At 43.4% G+C, this 14,997-nt stretch overlaps 1 protein-coding gene across 1 annotated transcript in view; it reads left to right on the top strand.

Annotated features, from left to right (window-relative positions):
- The first annotated feature begins 816 nt into the window (after positions 1 to 816).
- Positions 817 to 14,997, top strand: part of LOC126183717 (uncharacterized) — a 368,227-nt gene continuing 354,046 nt past the window's right edge. Inside the window, exon 1 of the mRNA XM_049925904.1 lies at positions 817 to 902. The gene's annotated coding sequence lies outside the window, so the exon portion shown is untranslated. The remainder of the gene's footprint in view (positions 903 to 14,997) is intronic.

Genomic DNA, 14,997 nt, shown 5'->3' with positions numbered 1-14,997 from the left:
AAGGTTTCCTCTACAGGGCTGTGAAGGGTCTAAGGCGTTAACTTTTACCATCTGTGAGTAATGTCGACAACGCTATTACTTAGCAGACTGTGTCACTGACTGTACCTGCAAGTTAAATCATTGCGCGACACATGGGCCAGGAGATATGACGTCATATGCGTTGTGATGCGTGCAAAAACTACCTCAAAACGCAGTGCAAATTACACAGAGTATACTCATTCACTCTTTGATAATGAGAGCACTTGGTGACTTGCAACAAACTTTAAGCGTAATTGAAAAACGTTTTCCTCATTTATATGCTTAATGTCAAGTATTTAACACATTAACTAATCTTTAAACTAATTACAAGTTTGGAACTGTTTTATACAAGAGAGTGCGAATCTTGTATACAGCTCATTTGCAAACCCATGTCTACTGGAACGTTTTTGCTTGCAGATGTAGAAGTATATGTATTGTAACATACTTACACCTGTGTCACACTTTACCAGTAATTATGGTGCATCCTATATGTATCTGCAGTATAAGTGTGGATATATACTTTAAGTGATGCTACCTGACAATAATTCCATAGTACTAGCACGAATGCAGCGACTGATACTAGTGAAAGAAATAACCCGCGATTCACGCAGAGCTGTTTACAAACCAAGCGCGCAGCGCCTGCGAACAGCTGCTACACCACCAGATGGATCTTGTCTGACTACTGGACACTTCTATGACTGGACAGCTTGGTTGGGCTACAGGTGGGGGGGGGGGGGGCGGGAGGAGGGGGGCGGCAGCAGAGTAGAAGCAGAGAAGAGCGCCAAGCGGCAGTCGACCGTCAACTGCCGCAGGGAAAGTGGTGCCGTGTGCAACGCGCGTTGCTTCGCCAAACCATCGTTGGTGCTGGAACTTATCTTCGAAAAGTAAGACTTTTGAAAGCTTTGTCACTATGTCATTCTAGACTGATATCTCTTCTCTGTGTTCTCGGTGAGCAGCGACATAGCACTGCTCGCGCAAGGAAGTAGAAAATGTGCTTCTTGACACAGTTACAACAGCTGGTCAGGCGAGGATGTGATACCTAGTTTACACTCGTATTTGCCTATATCAGAAGAAATTGTTGTAAATCTGTAAGTCGAAGCCTGTAGGAGAAGAAATTGAGAAGTGAGTTAGAGGTACGCAACGGTGAAGGCATTACCCCAAAATAATGTAAAAACGATTTTCTCCACGCAGTGAGAGAGTTATAATCTCTTCTCCTAAGTCGTCTCCACACAGTGAGAGAGTTACAAAGTCTACTGCTAAGTCGTACACAGTTCTCTTGCACTTGTGTTCTATTGACCAATAACGTTTCAACAATCTTTGAACTGAAAGGGTGAATTTCATCTGACGGGTGTTACGTTCTTCTTTCTTGGCGTTCTTTCGGGACCACTATTTAAAACGTAACAAAAAGAAAAAAAAAGGAAACCTCGGATGATTCACTTTTAAAATTGTCACATCCTTGCGCAAAGGTTGATCTGTATATAAAATGCGTTATATTTTCTCCCATTACAGAAGTTTCCAAACGTCTTATGGGATACTTTTAGCACCTATTTTGTTGTTGCAACGCATGAAAACTGAAAATGCAGGTTGCCAGCAATCGTCAAAAGGGAGAAAAATATGTTGGCGGTGACTCAAATGAAATTGTTAAGTTCGCCCCATAGGGTACCATTTTACGATACATAAAATTTTAATGGATCTTACTGTTCACTGCTGAAGCGTAGGAAGACCTAATCTCTATTCGTCACTGGATGAGTCTAATTTTATCTCAAAATCCCTACGGTAGGAACACCTAAGGAAATGAATAATGTTCATGGAATCCACCCAAATTATCTATTTCTGGTTGTTCTAAGGACATTTACTGTAGATGTTTATGCGTTGTTCTGGGGATATCAGGTAGTTCAGGCAGCTATGTATTACTGTGATTCCAACACGAGGCAAAGAAAGCTGCAAACATTGTTGCTATCGGTCTTTGTTGACGGTCGTTGCCCCGTGTTGACCCAACTAGAAGTGGATCCTACACTATATGCCAGCATATTTTTAGGAAAAATTTATAATATTCTCATTCATTGACAAGTATCACTCAATTTAATCGAAAACTACTATTCGCTTTCCCTACTACTTCACCAATATGATAGTTCCACTCCGTTACCCCTATTACTATGTCATGAATTCCTACAGTTATGACTCATTAGTAGTCTAGTTAAATGCTACCTATTCATTAGATTTCCTGAAGTAGAAAAATGGTATAGGAAAGGAGCGCAGGAAACATTGTGTATATTAGCATTGTCACTTGAACGACGAGGAAGAATGAAGACAAGCCGATGGCATGCTACGTGCTAACACGTGTACTACACACATCCACTGAAATATATTTCAGGTATACTTTTAGAGTACTGCACACGTCCGATGCGTTTTGTTATTAGCGCATGAAAATAAATTAAAAACGCCTGAGTAGAGAATGTATAAAAATCAGACTGGAAAAAGCAAAAAAAGCATATCTGAAACAGAGAAATTTGTTCACATTCAATATTTTAAATGCTAGGAAGTCTTTTGTAAAGTCATTTTTTTTAATGTAGCCTTGTACGGAAATGAAACGTGGGCGATTAACAGTTCAAACTAGAAGAGAATAGAAGCTTCTGAAATGCGGTGCAACAGGAGAACGCTGAAGATTATATGGATAGCATGGATAACTAATGAGGAAGAGACGTGACGAAAAGATTTTGGCGCTACGTTACTAAAAGAAGAGATCGGTTGATAAGACACATCCTGAGGCATGAAGGAATGGACAACATGGCAATTTTGTGCGGGGGGGGGGGGGATTTTAGTGAGAGTCCAAGGTTCGGTTACTGTAAAGCAGGTTCAATTGGATATATGTTGCACTGGTTATGCAGAGATGAAGAGGCATTTACAGGATAGACTAGTGTGTAGAGCTGTATCGTAACTAGTCTTAGGACTGAAGTTCACAGCAACAACATCGCGACACAAAAGGAAAGAGACCGCTATTACTATTACGGAACTACTTGCAGTGGCTTTTTGGTACGTGACTGTTTTCCGTACTGTGTCCGTGTGCTGTTACAAGTTTCATAAAAACTCACGACCTTAGTAGCAATGATCGAACAATTTACAACAGACACATTCTAGCGCTCACCAGAACGAGCCTATACGCAGACTCAGAAAGTCAAGACAAAGTAGTTCCATACTCAGAGAACCAGGCAAGGTGCTAGTGGAGATGGTTTGCCATTACCTTCCTCCGACATGTTATGAAGTATGTACTAGTGTCGTGTGAATGACTGTCACGTGTGCTTGTGCAGTGTAATGTTTGGGGTTGTGGTGTTCGATGAAGGGAAGGGAGCGGGTGAAACCCGGTGCCTGCACATAACCTACTCCCCTCGAATAACACAAAGGGGGCCGCCGAACTTAATGTCCCCAATCTGACTTACGGATCACTATTGACAGTGTCACATACCTTCATTTCATGAGACACTGCGGAGAGAAATGGAATTTAATGCAGGAGATTGGCGTAAAGACTGGTGATCGGGAACTTCACGCCACCGTCTCTCCTCCCCTTCCCGGCCAAATATTAGCAGTGAAAATTTTCCAACACCAGAATTCGAACCGGTGTATCTCCGAATAGAGCGCCATCGCACATGTGTGCGAAGGGGGTACTCTTGGAAAAAAAAAGGCACGCAGAAATGTTTTGAAGTACGGAGGGAACGAACGCAGGCGTGGGTCGACTACAATAGGTCTTACTTTGACGGCGACCATCGCAAACAGAAGTAGTTGGCAAGTAGCTTATACGAATTTGCAGCATCAGTCTCATTTCCTTCGTGTGACGCATCGTAAACATTTTTTTACGGCGGTTCGCAAGAATATGTCTGTAGTAAACTGCCTGTCTGTTGACAGTGAATTGATTAATTTTTACAAACCTTGTCGCAGCCAAAGGTCGCAGTTCAAGGTCGGAAAGCAGTCGCTTGCTAATACACCACGACAAATAGTTTCTTAGTATTTTTGCATGGTGGTGTTCCACAGCTGCAATATTTTTTAACATATCAGCTGCTGCTGACGGCGTGTATAATCATATCCTTCATTAAAAGTTTCTTAGTAATATGAACTGTTACCTTTGTGTTGTGTCAAAGTATCACACATGCAGTGCCGTTTGTAAGTCACAAAGTGTTTTGTGAGCAAGATACGTGAGCTACATTGCAAGAAGCCGGTGTTTTGCAACTAACCGTCGCTCTACGAGGGATTCCCAGGCTGACTAGGTAACTTGTTCCTTTCCCTGGCACGCCATATCAAGTGCTGCAGGGAGTCCCGATGAAACTAGCAATCGTCTTGGTGAAGCAACTGTACGCGTGAAGGAAACACCTGTTATCCTACTATTAGATTTAATCGTGGCCGTAATTGCTAGCTTATGGTGAAAGAACCCGTCGCAATCAATGTAAAAAGGTTCCTCTTACAGCTACCAAATGAAATTCATAGATCTGGCAAGACAATAATTGAAATTAAAGATTTGACAGTGAAACAAAAATGAATTAACAGAATAATGCACAGTCGCCACTAACAGAAGTTGGTTGACAATTAATATCCAAATGTCGGTCACTAAACAAATGGCACGGGGTTACAGTTTATAAATTGTCAATTTAGTGCAAAAAAGAGGACAAAATCTAAAATCGGGAAGTTATGGAAAAGCCGCGCGGGATTAGCCGAGCGGTCTGAGGCGCTGCAGTCGTGGACTGCGCGCCTGGTCCCGGCAGTGGTTCGAGTCCTCCTTCGGGCATGGGTGTGTGTGTTTGTCCTTAGGATAATTTAGTTTAAGTAGTGTGTAAGCTTAGGGACTGATGACCTTAGCAGTTAAGTCCCATAAGATTTCACACACATTTGAACATTTTTTTGTTATGGAAAAGAGACCCGGTACCCTCATAAGAAGACAGATAGAATAAAAATGCTTGTGCTGCAACTTGCACGCTACATAGATACTAGCAATTGCCACGAATTTAACCATTCTAACAAAAAGATCCCTCTCCAAACTATTCCACGCTTCTGTGTCAATCTCTCGCGTTGCAATGCCGCCTTACCACCGTTTGATAGCGAGTGGCGGCCGACGGCGCGCCTCTGAGCTCCGCCTGAGTATTGCATAAGGCGTGGGCAGAATTCTCCATACTGTGGCGGTGCTTGCAGACTCCGTGCTCCATCGTAGAGGACGCCGTTCCGAAAGAAAAACTTCGAGACTCAAAACACGAAAGGCCAAGTCACTTGCCGTGCCGGAATAAGACTCCTAGTCCTCGTCTCTCTGGCTCCTCGTCTCAACTCGAGCAGTGGTCACGTCTCTCCCTCGCTGCAAATTGTAAGGCAGCCCCGAGACGCTGTACCAATTGCTGCAAATTATCACGAAATTTTGCCTCCCGCCAAACTGTTGACTGTGGACGAACCAATCACCAACTTCTGTACGAACCACTGGCCAGCTGGCACGATTCCCAATGTGTTTCTGTCATTCGCCTTGCTCGTAAGATTTCTGGAAACAGGAACGGAAAATTTTAAGGGTCTACCTTCCCACGGAGAACTCTGAGTCTGTATTCTGCGGAGTATTCTCGAGACGCTATTGTTTTGCCTAGCAAGTGGTGTGGCGCAGACTTCCAGCAAAATGTTCGCTTGTTCTTTAGTTCAGCTGTTACCCACTCGATTTTCACAGTGGCTGAGGCGATGGTTCGCCGCGCCTGCCCTTGAGCTCAGGTACACTATTGTGCGAAATGTGATTCGGCAAAATCGGGAACACAGGTCCACATTTGTTTCTGCTATCAGCAACTTCGCCATGGTACCGTGAGCGTCAGACACTTCGTGTCTTGCCAGGAGGTCGGCTACTGAAAGGCCCACCTGTTTCAGACCCGTGAGAACTGCGAGTTCAGAGGCCCCCATACGCAGCTCCAGAAACTGTTCCCACATGCGAAAATGTAAAAAAAATGGTTCAAATGGCTCTGAGCACTATAGGACTCAACTTCTAAGGTCATCAGTCCCCTAGAACTTAGAACTACTTAAACCTAACTAACCTAGGGACATCACACACAACCATGCCCGAGGCAGGATTCGAACCTGCGACCGCAGCGGCCTCGCGGTTCCAGACCGTAGCGCCTAGAACCGCTCGGCCACTCCGGCCGGCCCTGAAATGTTAGATATAAAAAAAATGTAGTACTGAAAACAGGTTAAAGCAGGTTGCATTCAAGATGAAACTGACTATAGCACCCATCGAATCTCATAACCACTCATGTTTCATGTACTCATTAAAACTGGAATGCAAGATTGTATTATTTACATGTGATACGGTTCTACGTTGATTGAAAATGTGAGGAAAAGACCAAGACGAGGACGACGCCTTGCAACATGAGTGAACAGATGAATGGATACTACAGCTCATAAAATAAGGAAGATGAAGTTCCTCATAGCTGAAAACTGTGGTACTTGTTGCTTTCAATGTTAGGACTGATTTGATGCAGTTTCACCATAAAAATAAATAAATATATATATACACAGAGCACCTGCTCGGCATGTTACAAGGATGAGGAAGGAAATCGGCTGTGCCCTTTCAAAGGAACGTCTTGGCATTTGCCTGCAGCGGTTTAGGGAATTTCTTCACCTCGACATAACTAAACAGGTTGAACATTAATAAAACCGACAAACTGCAAGGATGGAATTCTGACTTAAAATAGAGGGGAAAAGGTTCTCTCAGAACATGTGTCCAGAAGTGGACGGTGTGCGTGCAACGACAACAAATCGTTCTGGAATATAGTACAGAGCTTCATCGCATCCACGTCACAACAGATGTTCAAAGTGGCCTTCATGTGATGCAGTGCACGCGTTCACACGTCGCATCATGAACTGCCACACTCTTTCCCACGTTCTGGCCTCTCTCCGAGTAGCGTGACAGGCGCCGTGAACACGCTGTTGAAGAGCCTGCACATCAAGATCTGGTTCAGCATATAAAACGCTTTTCAGATGCCCCCAGAGGTAAAACTACAGAAGGTTGAAGTTCAATGATCTAGCAGGCCATGCTACAGGGGCCTCCGCCTCCTATCCAACGTCCGGCGAAGACGCTGTTGAGGTGTCGACGAACTGTAATGCGGAAGTGGGGTGGTGCTCCGGCATGCAGAAACCCTATAACCTGTCGTATTGCCAGAGGCACATTCTCAAGCAGCCCAGGCAGCGTATTCTGCAGGAAGTCCAGGTACATTCCTCCATTGAGGCGTTGTGGAATAATAACTGGTCCAAGTATGTGGTCGCCAAGAATGCCTGCTGACACATTGATGCTGAATCGATTCTGATGAGGCACCTCAAACATTCCCCGAGGATTGTCTGTATCCCACGGATGACGATTATGCAGACTGATGATGCCAGTTCTGGTAAAGGTTGCGTCGTCGGTAAAGAGGACTGATGACAGAGATCCCGTAATTATGATGGTCTGGTGCAAAAACATCGACAAAATCCTCCCTATAGATGCGCTGCTGATAATTCTTGCAGTCATTGCAGGTGATAGGGATAGTAGCGGTTGTCATGTATGATATAATCGTACTTTGGCTTACACTATGTTCCTGGTGTACGGACAGTCCGCCACCTCCCTGCACATTCGTTTGTCTGAAAGGACCCACGATCACACAAACGCCCGAAAAGGACCTGAAATGTTGTGTGACGTGGTTGGTGTCTGTGAGGGTACTTGTTTTGCTATAGACGTGCTGCCTCTGGACTGTATCCATTGTCTTGGCCGTACACAAACGCCATCCCGGCTCGTTCCCGACATGAATACCGGACCATTCTGCTGCGTCAATCACACAGTCTGCAACACACACGGAACACAAGGGACGTGGTCAGAGGAACTTTCATTCTTCAGCGCCATCTACGGTGGCAACGGTGCATTTCCGGACACATTTCAATAGGACCTTTTTTTTCCTCCATTTCCTGTCAAGAATCCGTTCTACAGTTTGTCGAATTTATGTGTGTTCACCCTCTATATATTTGAACCTGCTTACTACATTTATCCTTGGTCTCCCTCTACAATTTTTGCCCCCAACGCTTCCTCCCATTCCCAAATTAAATATTCCTTGATGCCTCAGGATGTATCCTGTCAACCGATCCCTTCTTTCAGTCCATCTGGGCCATAAATCTCTTTTCTTTCCAGTTTGATTCAGACTCTTCATGAGTTACCCGAGCTACCCATATAATCTTCAGCATCCGTTTGTAACACCACGTTCCAAAAGCTCCTTTTCTCTTTTTGGCTGAACTGTTTATCGTCCACGTCCCACTCCAGACAGTGGTAAGAACGCAATAGGTACCTTAATAAAGTACCTGTTGTGCTCGACGGTGTACAACAGCATGAGAGCGAGCAGGCCATGTAGGCTGACAGACTTACTAAACCGTTGCATCTGTGCGTCTGTAGTTAATATGCGAGTAAAAAAATTCGCAGTAGCTAACAGAAGATTTTGCTCATCCAACTGTGGACTAGTGAATTTGAGGGAATGGGAGCAGGAGAGTAAAAGAGAAACAGAGAGAGAAATAGATCGACATTGAAAGATGGTTCGCTGGTCGTTTTCGGTAGTCTGGAGGCTGTAGATTCTGTCTTCGCGACACAGTGGTCAGAGTGGCGGACTGACAATGAAGAGTCAGGTACGATGTCCGAAATTTTCCTTGGAGGGAGGCCGAATTGGTGTCCGTGTAGCCTCGTGGACACAACTGGCGAGCTGCGTGGAAGGATAAGCATCGCCTCCTGCTTTTACAGCTGAGCTGAACGTATTGCTCTCCAGTGCTGCCGTCCTCTGAGGTCTTATGTAGAAGGTGTTATCGATCGATCGCTACGGAGTTCTCTTTGTAGTTTCTGTAGGCTGTGGAAGACATTTTATTTAACGCAAAATATGTTATGGTGTCACAGTGCAAATGGACGGTTTACATTATCAACTACTGGCGATCCATAACGTTCGGTAAATACTAGAAAGCGTAGTCGCAACACATGGAATAACTCTATGGAGTCATTGCTGTCACTGGCTAACCATTCGGGAAATATGGATCACAGACGCATTCAGGAAGGTATCCTGTATGTGGGAGACTATGGTTCGCTTAAGTAGCAACACAGTAGAGTACGTTAACACTACGCAGTGAGTATGGCAGCAGGGACACATGCCATGGGCGCTCTTTTCCATGGGGGAATATTTTTGCTACAGGCGACAGAAATGAGGAATGGCATGAGAAGACGAAGAGGGAGGGAGAAGTAGATGCGGAAAGAAGAAGAAACAGAAAATCTAGAGCACGGACTACAGGTCAATAAAACAGGAAAGGACGGACATGTGTGAAAGGAAATCATGAAGAGATCTGTCTGGATTTTGTTGAGCAACATTCCCATACAGATGTCCATTACCCAGGTACAGAGACACCTGTTTTATCTTTTCAGCTAGTAAATGGAGTCACACTCGTTATGCCAAATGAACCACCGCAAGAAGAGTGTAAAGAGAATATTTTGCGTTTGTTACTATCTTTGCTACGGCGTTGGCATGGTAATCAATGAAACACTGAAAAAGAAATTGTGTTATTGGTATAAACAATGCGACTCTGGAATGTGTATTGTTCAGTGTTCTGAATTATTCAAATGTGTACCTTTTGTTTCGCGGTAAAGTAATGCCTATCTTAAACAGGATAAGCAGCGATGAGGGTTATACAAAAATGGGATGATATTACGAAATTTGATTCGCAAATTGCGAATCTAAATTGACTTCAACTGTACTATTTATTGGAGACAATGAAAATTTGTGCCGGTCCGGGACTCGAAAGCGGATTTCCCGCTTTTACTCAAGCGGTCGCCTTAATCGCTTCTGCAATCCCAGCACTCCTCCAGGACCGACCGAAACTTCAAAATGTCACACTTTCCCTCATCTCGTAAGGTTTGCACATGCTCTATGTGATTCCCGCCAGAGACGGGCATTCTGTATGATCGTCATTTTAACCCACCAAGGCATATAATACTTATTATGTAATTTTACAATATCTGTGTTGACAATTCACGTGAAACAATGTTCCTTCACACATGCATGCATGTCTGAAGCAACAGACAGTATGACGATTCAGAGCTGTTCATTAAATATTACGAAAGTTGATTCGCATATTGCCAATCTAAACTGACTTCAGCTGTGCTACACTGACGGAAAAAAATCGCAGCATCAAGGAGTTGTGCGACATAAACGAAAGTTGGTAGACGTGTTTTTACACATGAAAGATGATGCCTATTCAAATTTCTCATCAGTCGCAAAAGAGTGGCGCTAGTAGTGCCACTATATGAGGATGCAGATCAGGTTTGCTTTCAATACATGCTGCAACGGTCGTGAGCGTTAGTTACCTTTGAAATTGGACGTGATGAGTTGAAGTTAGTCAAGAATCCCTTTAAGGCGACAAAGACACCTCAACATATCACTGAGTTTGAACGAGGTCGTGTAACAGGGATACAAGAAGTTGGATATTTCTTCTGCGATATTGCAGAAAGACCTGACAGAAATGTAGCCACTGTAAATGATTCCTGGCGGCAGTGGTCACGAGAATGTACGGTAGGAAGAAGAACGGATTACGGACGATCAACTGGCACTATCGAGAGGAAAGACCATTGTGTTCTGCTTATGGCTCTAACGCATCGTACTGCATCTGTAGCAGCAGTTTGAGCAGCAGTTGGCACCACAGTGACACAACGAACTCTTAAAAAAAATGGTTCAAATGACTCTGAGCACTACGGGACTTAACTGCTGAGGTCATAAGTCCCCTAGAACTTAGAACTACTTAAACCTAACTAAGCTAAGGACACCACACACATCCATGCCCGAGGCAGGATTCGAACCTGCGACCGGAGCGGTCGCGCGGTTCCAGACTGTAGCGCCTTGAACCGCTCGGCCACCCCTGCCGGCCGAACTGTTAAAAATCGGTTCTTAATTTACCAGAATTTCACATTTGCAATGGCTTATCTCGCGCGTACTTTAACCCGTGATCTTGCTATGTTAATCACCTCAATATGTTACCTAGACAAATGTATTCCCGAAACTTCATTACTCCGCGTTAATTATTTCTTGCTGCTGCCATTTTTTTTTTCGTCAGTGTATTTATTGGTGCACATGAAAATTTGTGCCTGATTGGAACTCGAACGCGGACATGCATGTAAGTCTGAAGAAACATTGTTTAACGTAAATTGTCAACACAGACCTTGTACAATTACATATTAAAAATAAGATGATGTCGGTCTGGGGGTGAAAAAAATTTAAGTTTATCCTGGGCGACAGACCATGTATTAACACGACCAACGACTGATGCCAGACAGTACTCTTAAAAGATGAGTCTTTATTTTGCCGGCCGCGGTGGCCGAGCGGTTCTAGGCGCTTCAGTGCGGAACCGCGCGATTGCTACGGTCGCAGGTTCGAATCCTGCCTCGGGCATGGATGTGGGTAATGTTCTTAGGTTAGTTAGGTTTAAGTAGTTCTAAGTTCTAGGGGACTGATGACCTCAGATGTTAAGTCCCATAGTGCTCAGAGCCATTTGAACCAGTTCTTATTTATCTTTTCTAGACAGCGAGTATGCTCGTACAGTGATTTAGGTAGAACTAGGAACAAGTTATCATTTATTGAGTACTCACTTCAGTAATCCCCATCTGGTCGATTCAATTTAGGTTTTTCGTCTTTTATCAAAATTTGAGGGTAGCAGGGATAAAATATATGAAGTGAAAGGTTGTTCACAACTTTTACAAAACCCAGATCGCAGTTTTAGGAGTCGAAAGACGTGAAAGGGAAGTAGTAGTTGAGAAGGAAGTGGTTCAAATGATTCAAATGGCTCCGAGCACTATGGGACTTAACATCTGAGGTCATCAGTCCCCTAGAACTTAGAACTACTTAAACCTAACTAACCTAAGGACATCACACACATCCATGCCCGAGGCAGGATTCGAACCTGCGATCGTAGCGGTCGCGCGGTTGCTGACTGAAGCGGCTAGAACTGCACGGCCACACCGCACGGCATAAGGGAGTGAGACAGGCTTGCAGCTTATCCTATATTATTCAGTGTGTACGTTGAGCAACAAGTGACAGAAACAAAACCTACTTTTAAAAAGGGAGTTAGAAGTTCAGGGAGAAAAAATAAAAACTTTGAGGTTCGCCGTTGACAATGGATTTCCGTAAGATACGGCAAAAGACTTGGAAGAGCAGCTGAATGGAAACGACAGTGTCTTGAAAGCGGGTTGTAAGAAGAACGTCATCATAAGTATAATAAAGGTAATCAAATTTAGTCTAACTAAATCAGGCGAAGCTGAAGGAATTAGATTAGGAAATGAGATACTAAAAGTAATATACGAGCTTTGCTATTTAGATGGTAAAATAACTAACAGTGGCCGAAGGAGATACGATATAAAATGAAGACTGGCAATGGCAAGAAAAGTATTTCTGAAAAGAACAGTGTATTGACATCGATTATAAATTTAAGTGTTAGGAAGTCTATTGTGAAGAAGTTTTTTGAAATGTGGCATTACAAAGTGATGCTGAAAATCAGATGTGTAGCTCGAATAACTAATGAAAAGATACTGAATCGGTTTATGGTAAAAAGACATTGTCGCAGAACCTAACTAAAAGAAGGAATCGGTTGATAGGGCACATTGTGAGGCATCGAGGAATGATCTATTTGGTAATGAAGGAAATTGGGACGGGGCAAAGGGGGAGTTACAAAATGTGGAGGAAGACCAAGGCTCGAATACAGCAAACAGGTTCAAATTTATCTGGGTTGCAGTATTTATGCAGATATGAAGAGATCTGCACAGAACTGGCTAGTGTGGAGAGCTGCGCCAAATCAGTCTCGGACTCAGAACCATTTCAACAACAACCTATACCTCGTAAGACAAATTACAGTGGGGTTCCTTTCATAAGGACACGGCCTGGTTTCTTACCTATTGTTCCCCAATAAAAGCAATCGTTCCGTCTCTAGTGACCTCTTTGTCGACACTACTTTAAACCATAATCTTCCTTCCTTCGGTCCAGCACCAATTAAAGGAACTGATACGAAGTTGCACGTGAACCTGTTAGAGTGTTATGTCTCTTGGAGATCATCCTGAGATGCATTGCATCTGAGTGGCGTTATAATCACTTAGCGATTTTCCCTTCAGCGTTTTTATAGCTTTGAGATCTGCATCTGTTCAATCTTAAGGCGCGTCCCCGCTGGCTGTGACACTCTAGCCTGAGCCACATTTTCGTGAACTACAATCCATGTGAACGAGGCGTCGTGGCAAATACTATAACGGTACTGGAAAGCATAGGAGCTCATGCCTCATATCAGATCTGTTTAACTTTCAGTTCTGAGTTTGTCTCCAACACATCAGCAACGCGGTGTGTGATAAAATTATAAGAGAGTGAAAGTCTGCAGTTACTGGAATTGTATGCAGTTGAGTCAGTGTTTTGTAATGCAAACATAGAACATTACAGAGACAGGGGCAAATGCCTAGCACTTCTTGGTTTCGGGCAGAAGAGTTGATTTCGAAATTTAAGATCTTCGGTAGTTATTATCAGCAGTTGAGAAGAATAGCTGATAGCGAGCGCGCAGGATCCTTCATTTATGGGATTTACATGCCGAAAGTCTTGTAGTTCCACTAAATGAATGCGTTCATTCGCCCCTTTGTTCAGCAACGACCACGCAATCAAATTTGGTAAGTGAAAAGTTCATATGTATGTACGATTTGTTTAAGTGGCTCGTGGATAGCCTTGCAAGTTGTTGTTGTGGTCTTCAGTCCAGAGACTGGTTTGATGCACCTCTCCATGCTACTCTATCCTGTGCAAGCTTCATCTCCCAGTACCTATTGCAACCTATATCCCTCTGAATCTGTTTAGTGTATTCATCTCTTGGTCTCCCTCTACGATTTTTACCCTTCACGCTGCCCTTCAATACTAAATTGGTGATCACTTGATGCCTCAGAATACGTCCTACCAGCCGATCCCTTCTTCTACTCAAGGTGTGCCACAAATTTCTCTTCTCCCCAATTCTGTTCAATACCTCCTCATTAGTTATGTAATCTACCCATATAATCTTCAGCATTCTTCTGTAGCACCACATTTCGAAAGCTTCTATTCTCTTTTTGTCTAAACTATTTATCGTCCACGTTTCACTTCCATACATGGCTACACTCCATGCAAATACTTTCAGAAACGACTTTCTGACACTTAAATCTATACTCGACGTTAACAAATTTATCTTCTTCAGAAACGCTTTCCTTGCCATTGCCAGTCTACATTTTATATCTTCTCTACTTCGACCATCATCAGTTATTTTGCTCCCCAAATAGCAAAACTCATTTACTACTTTAAGAGTCTCATTTCCTAATCTAATTCCCGCAGCATCACCCGATTTAATTCGACTACATTCCATTATCCTCGTTTTGCTTTTGTTGATGTTCATCTTATATCCTCCTTTCAAGCCACTGTCCATTCCGTTCAGCTGCTCTTCCAGGTCTTTTGCTGTCTCTGACAGAATTGTAATGTCATCGGCGAACCTCAAAGTTTTTATTTCTTCTCCATGGATTTTAATTCCTACTCCGAATTTTTCTTTTGTTTCCTTTACTGCTTGCTCAATATACAGGTTGAATAACATCGGGGAGAGTCTACAACCCTGTCTCACTCCCTTCCCTTTCATGTCCCTCGACTCTTATAACTGGCATTTCGTTTCTGTACAAATTGTAAATAGCCTTTCGCTCCCTGTATTTTACCCCTGCCACCTTCAGAATATGAAAGAGAGTATTCCAGTCAACATTGTCAAAAGCTTTCACTAAGTCTACAAATGCTAGAAACGTAGGCTTGCGTTTCCTTAATCTATCTTCTAAGATAAGTCGTAGGGTCAGTATTGCCTCACGTGTTCCAACATTTCTACGGAATCCAAACTGATCTTCCCTGAGGTTGGCTTCTACCAGTTTTTCCATTCGTCTGTGAAGAATTCGTCTTAATATTT

The sequence above is a fragment of the Schistocerca cancellata genome, chromosome 4 (assembly GCF_023864275.1).
Source record: "Schistocerca cancellata isolate TAMUIC-IGC-003103 chromosome 4, iqSchCanc2.1, whole genome shotgun sequence".
Taxonomy (NCBI): domain Eukaryota; kingdom Metazoa; phylum Arthropoda; class Insecta; order Orthoptera; family Acrididae; genus Schistocerca; species Schistocerca cancellata.
Note: the sequence above shows the minus strand (reverse complement) of the source record. Positions and strands in the feature narration are given on the sequence as shown.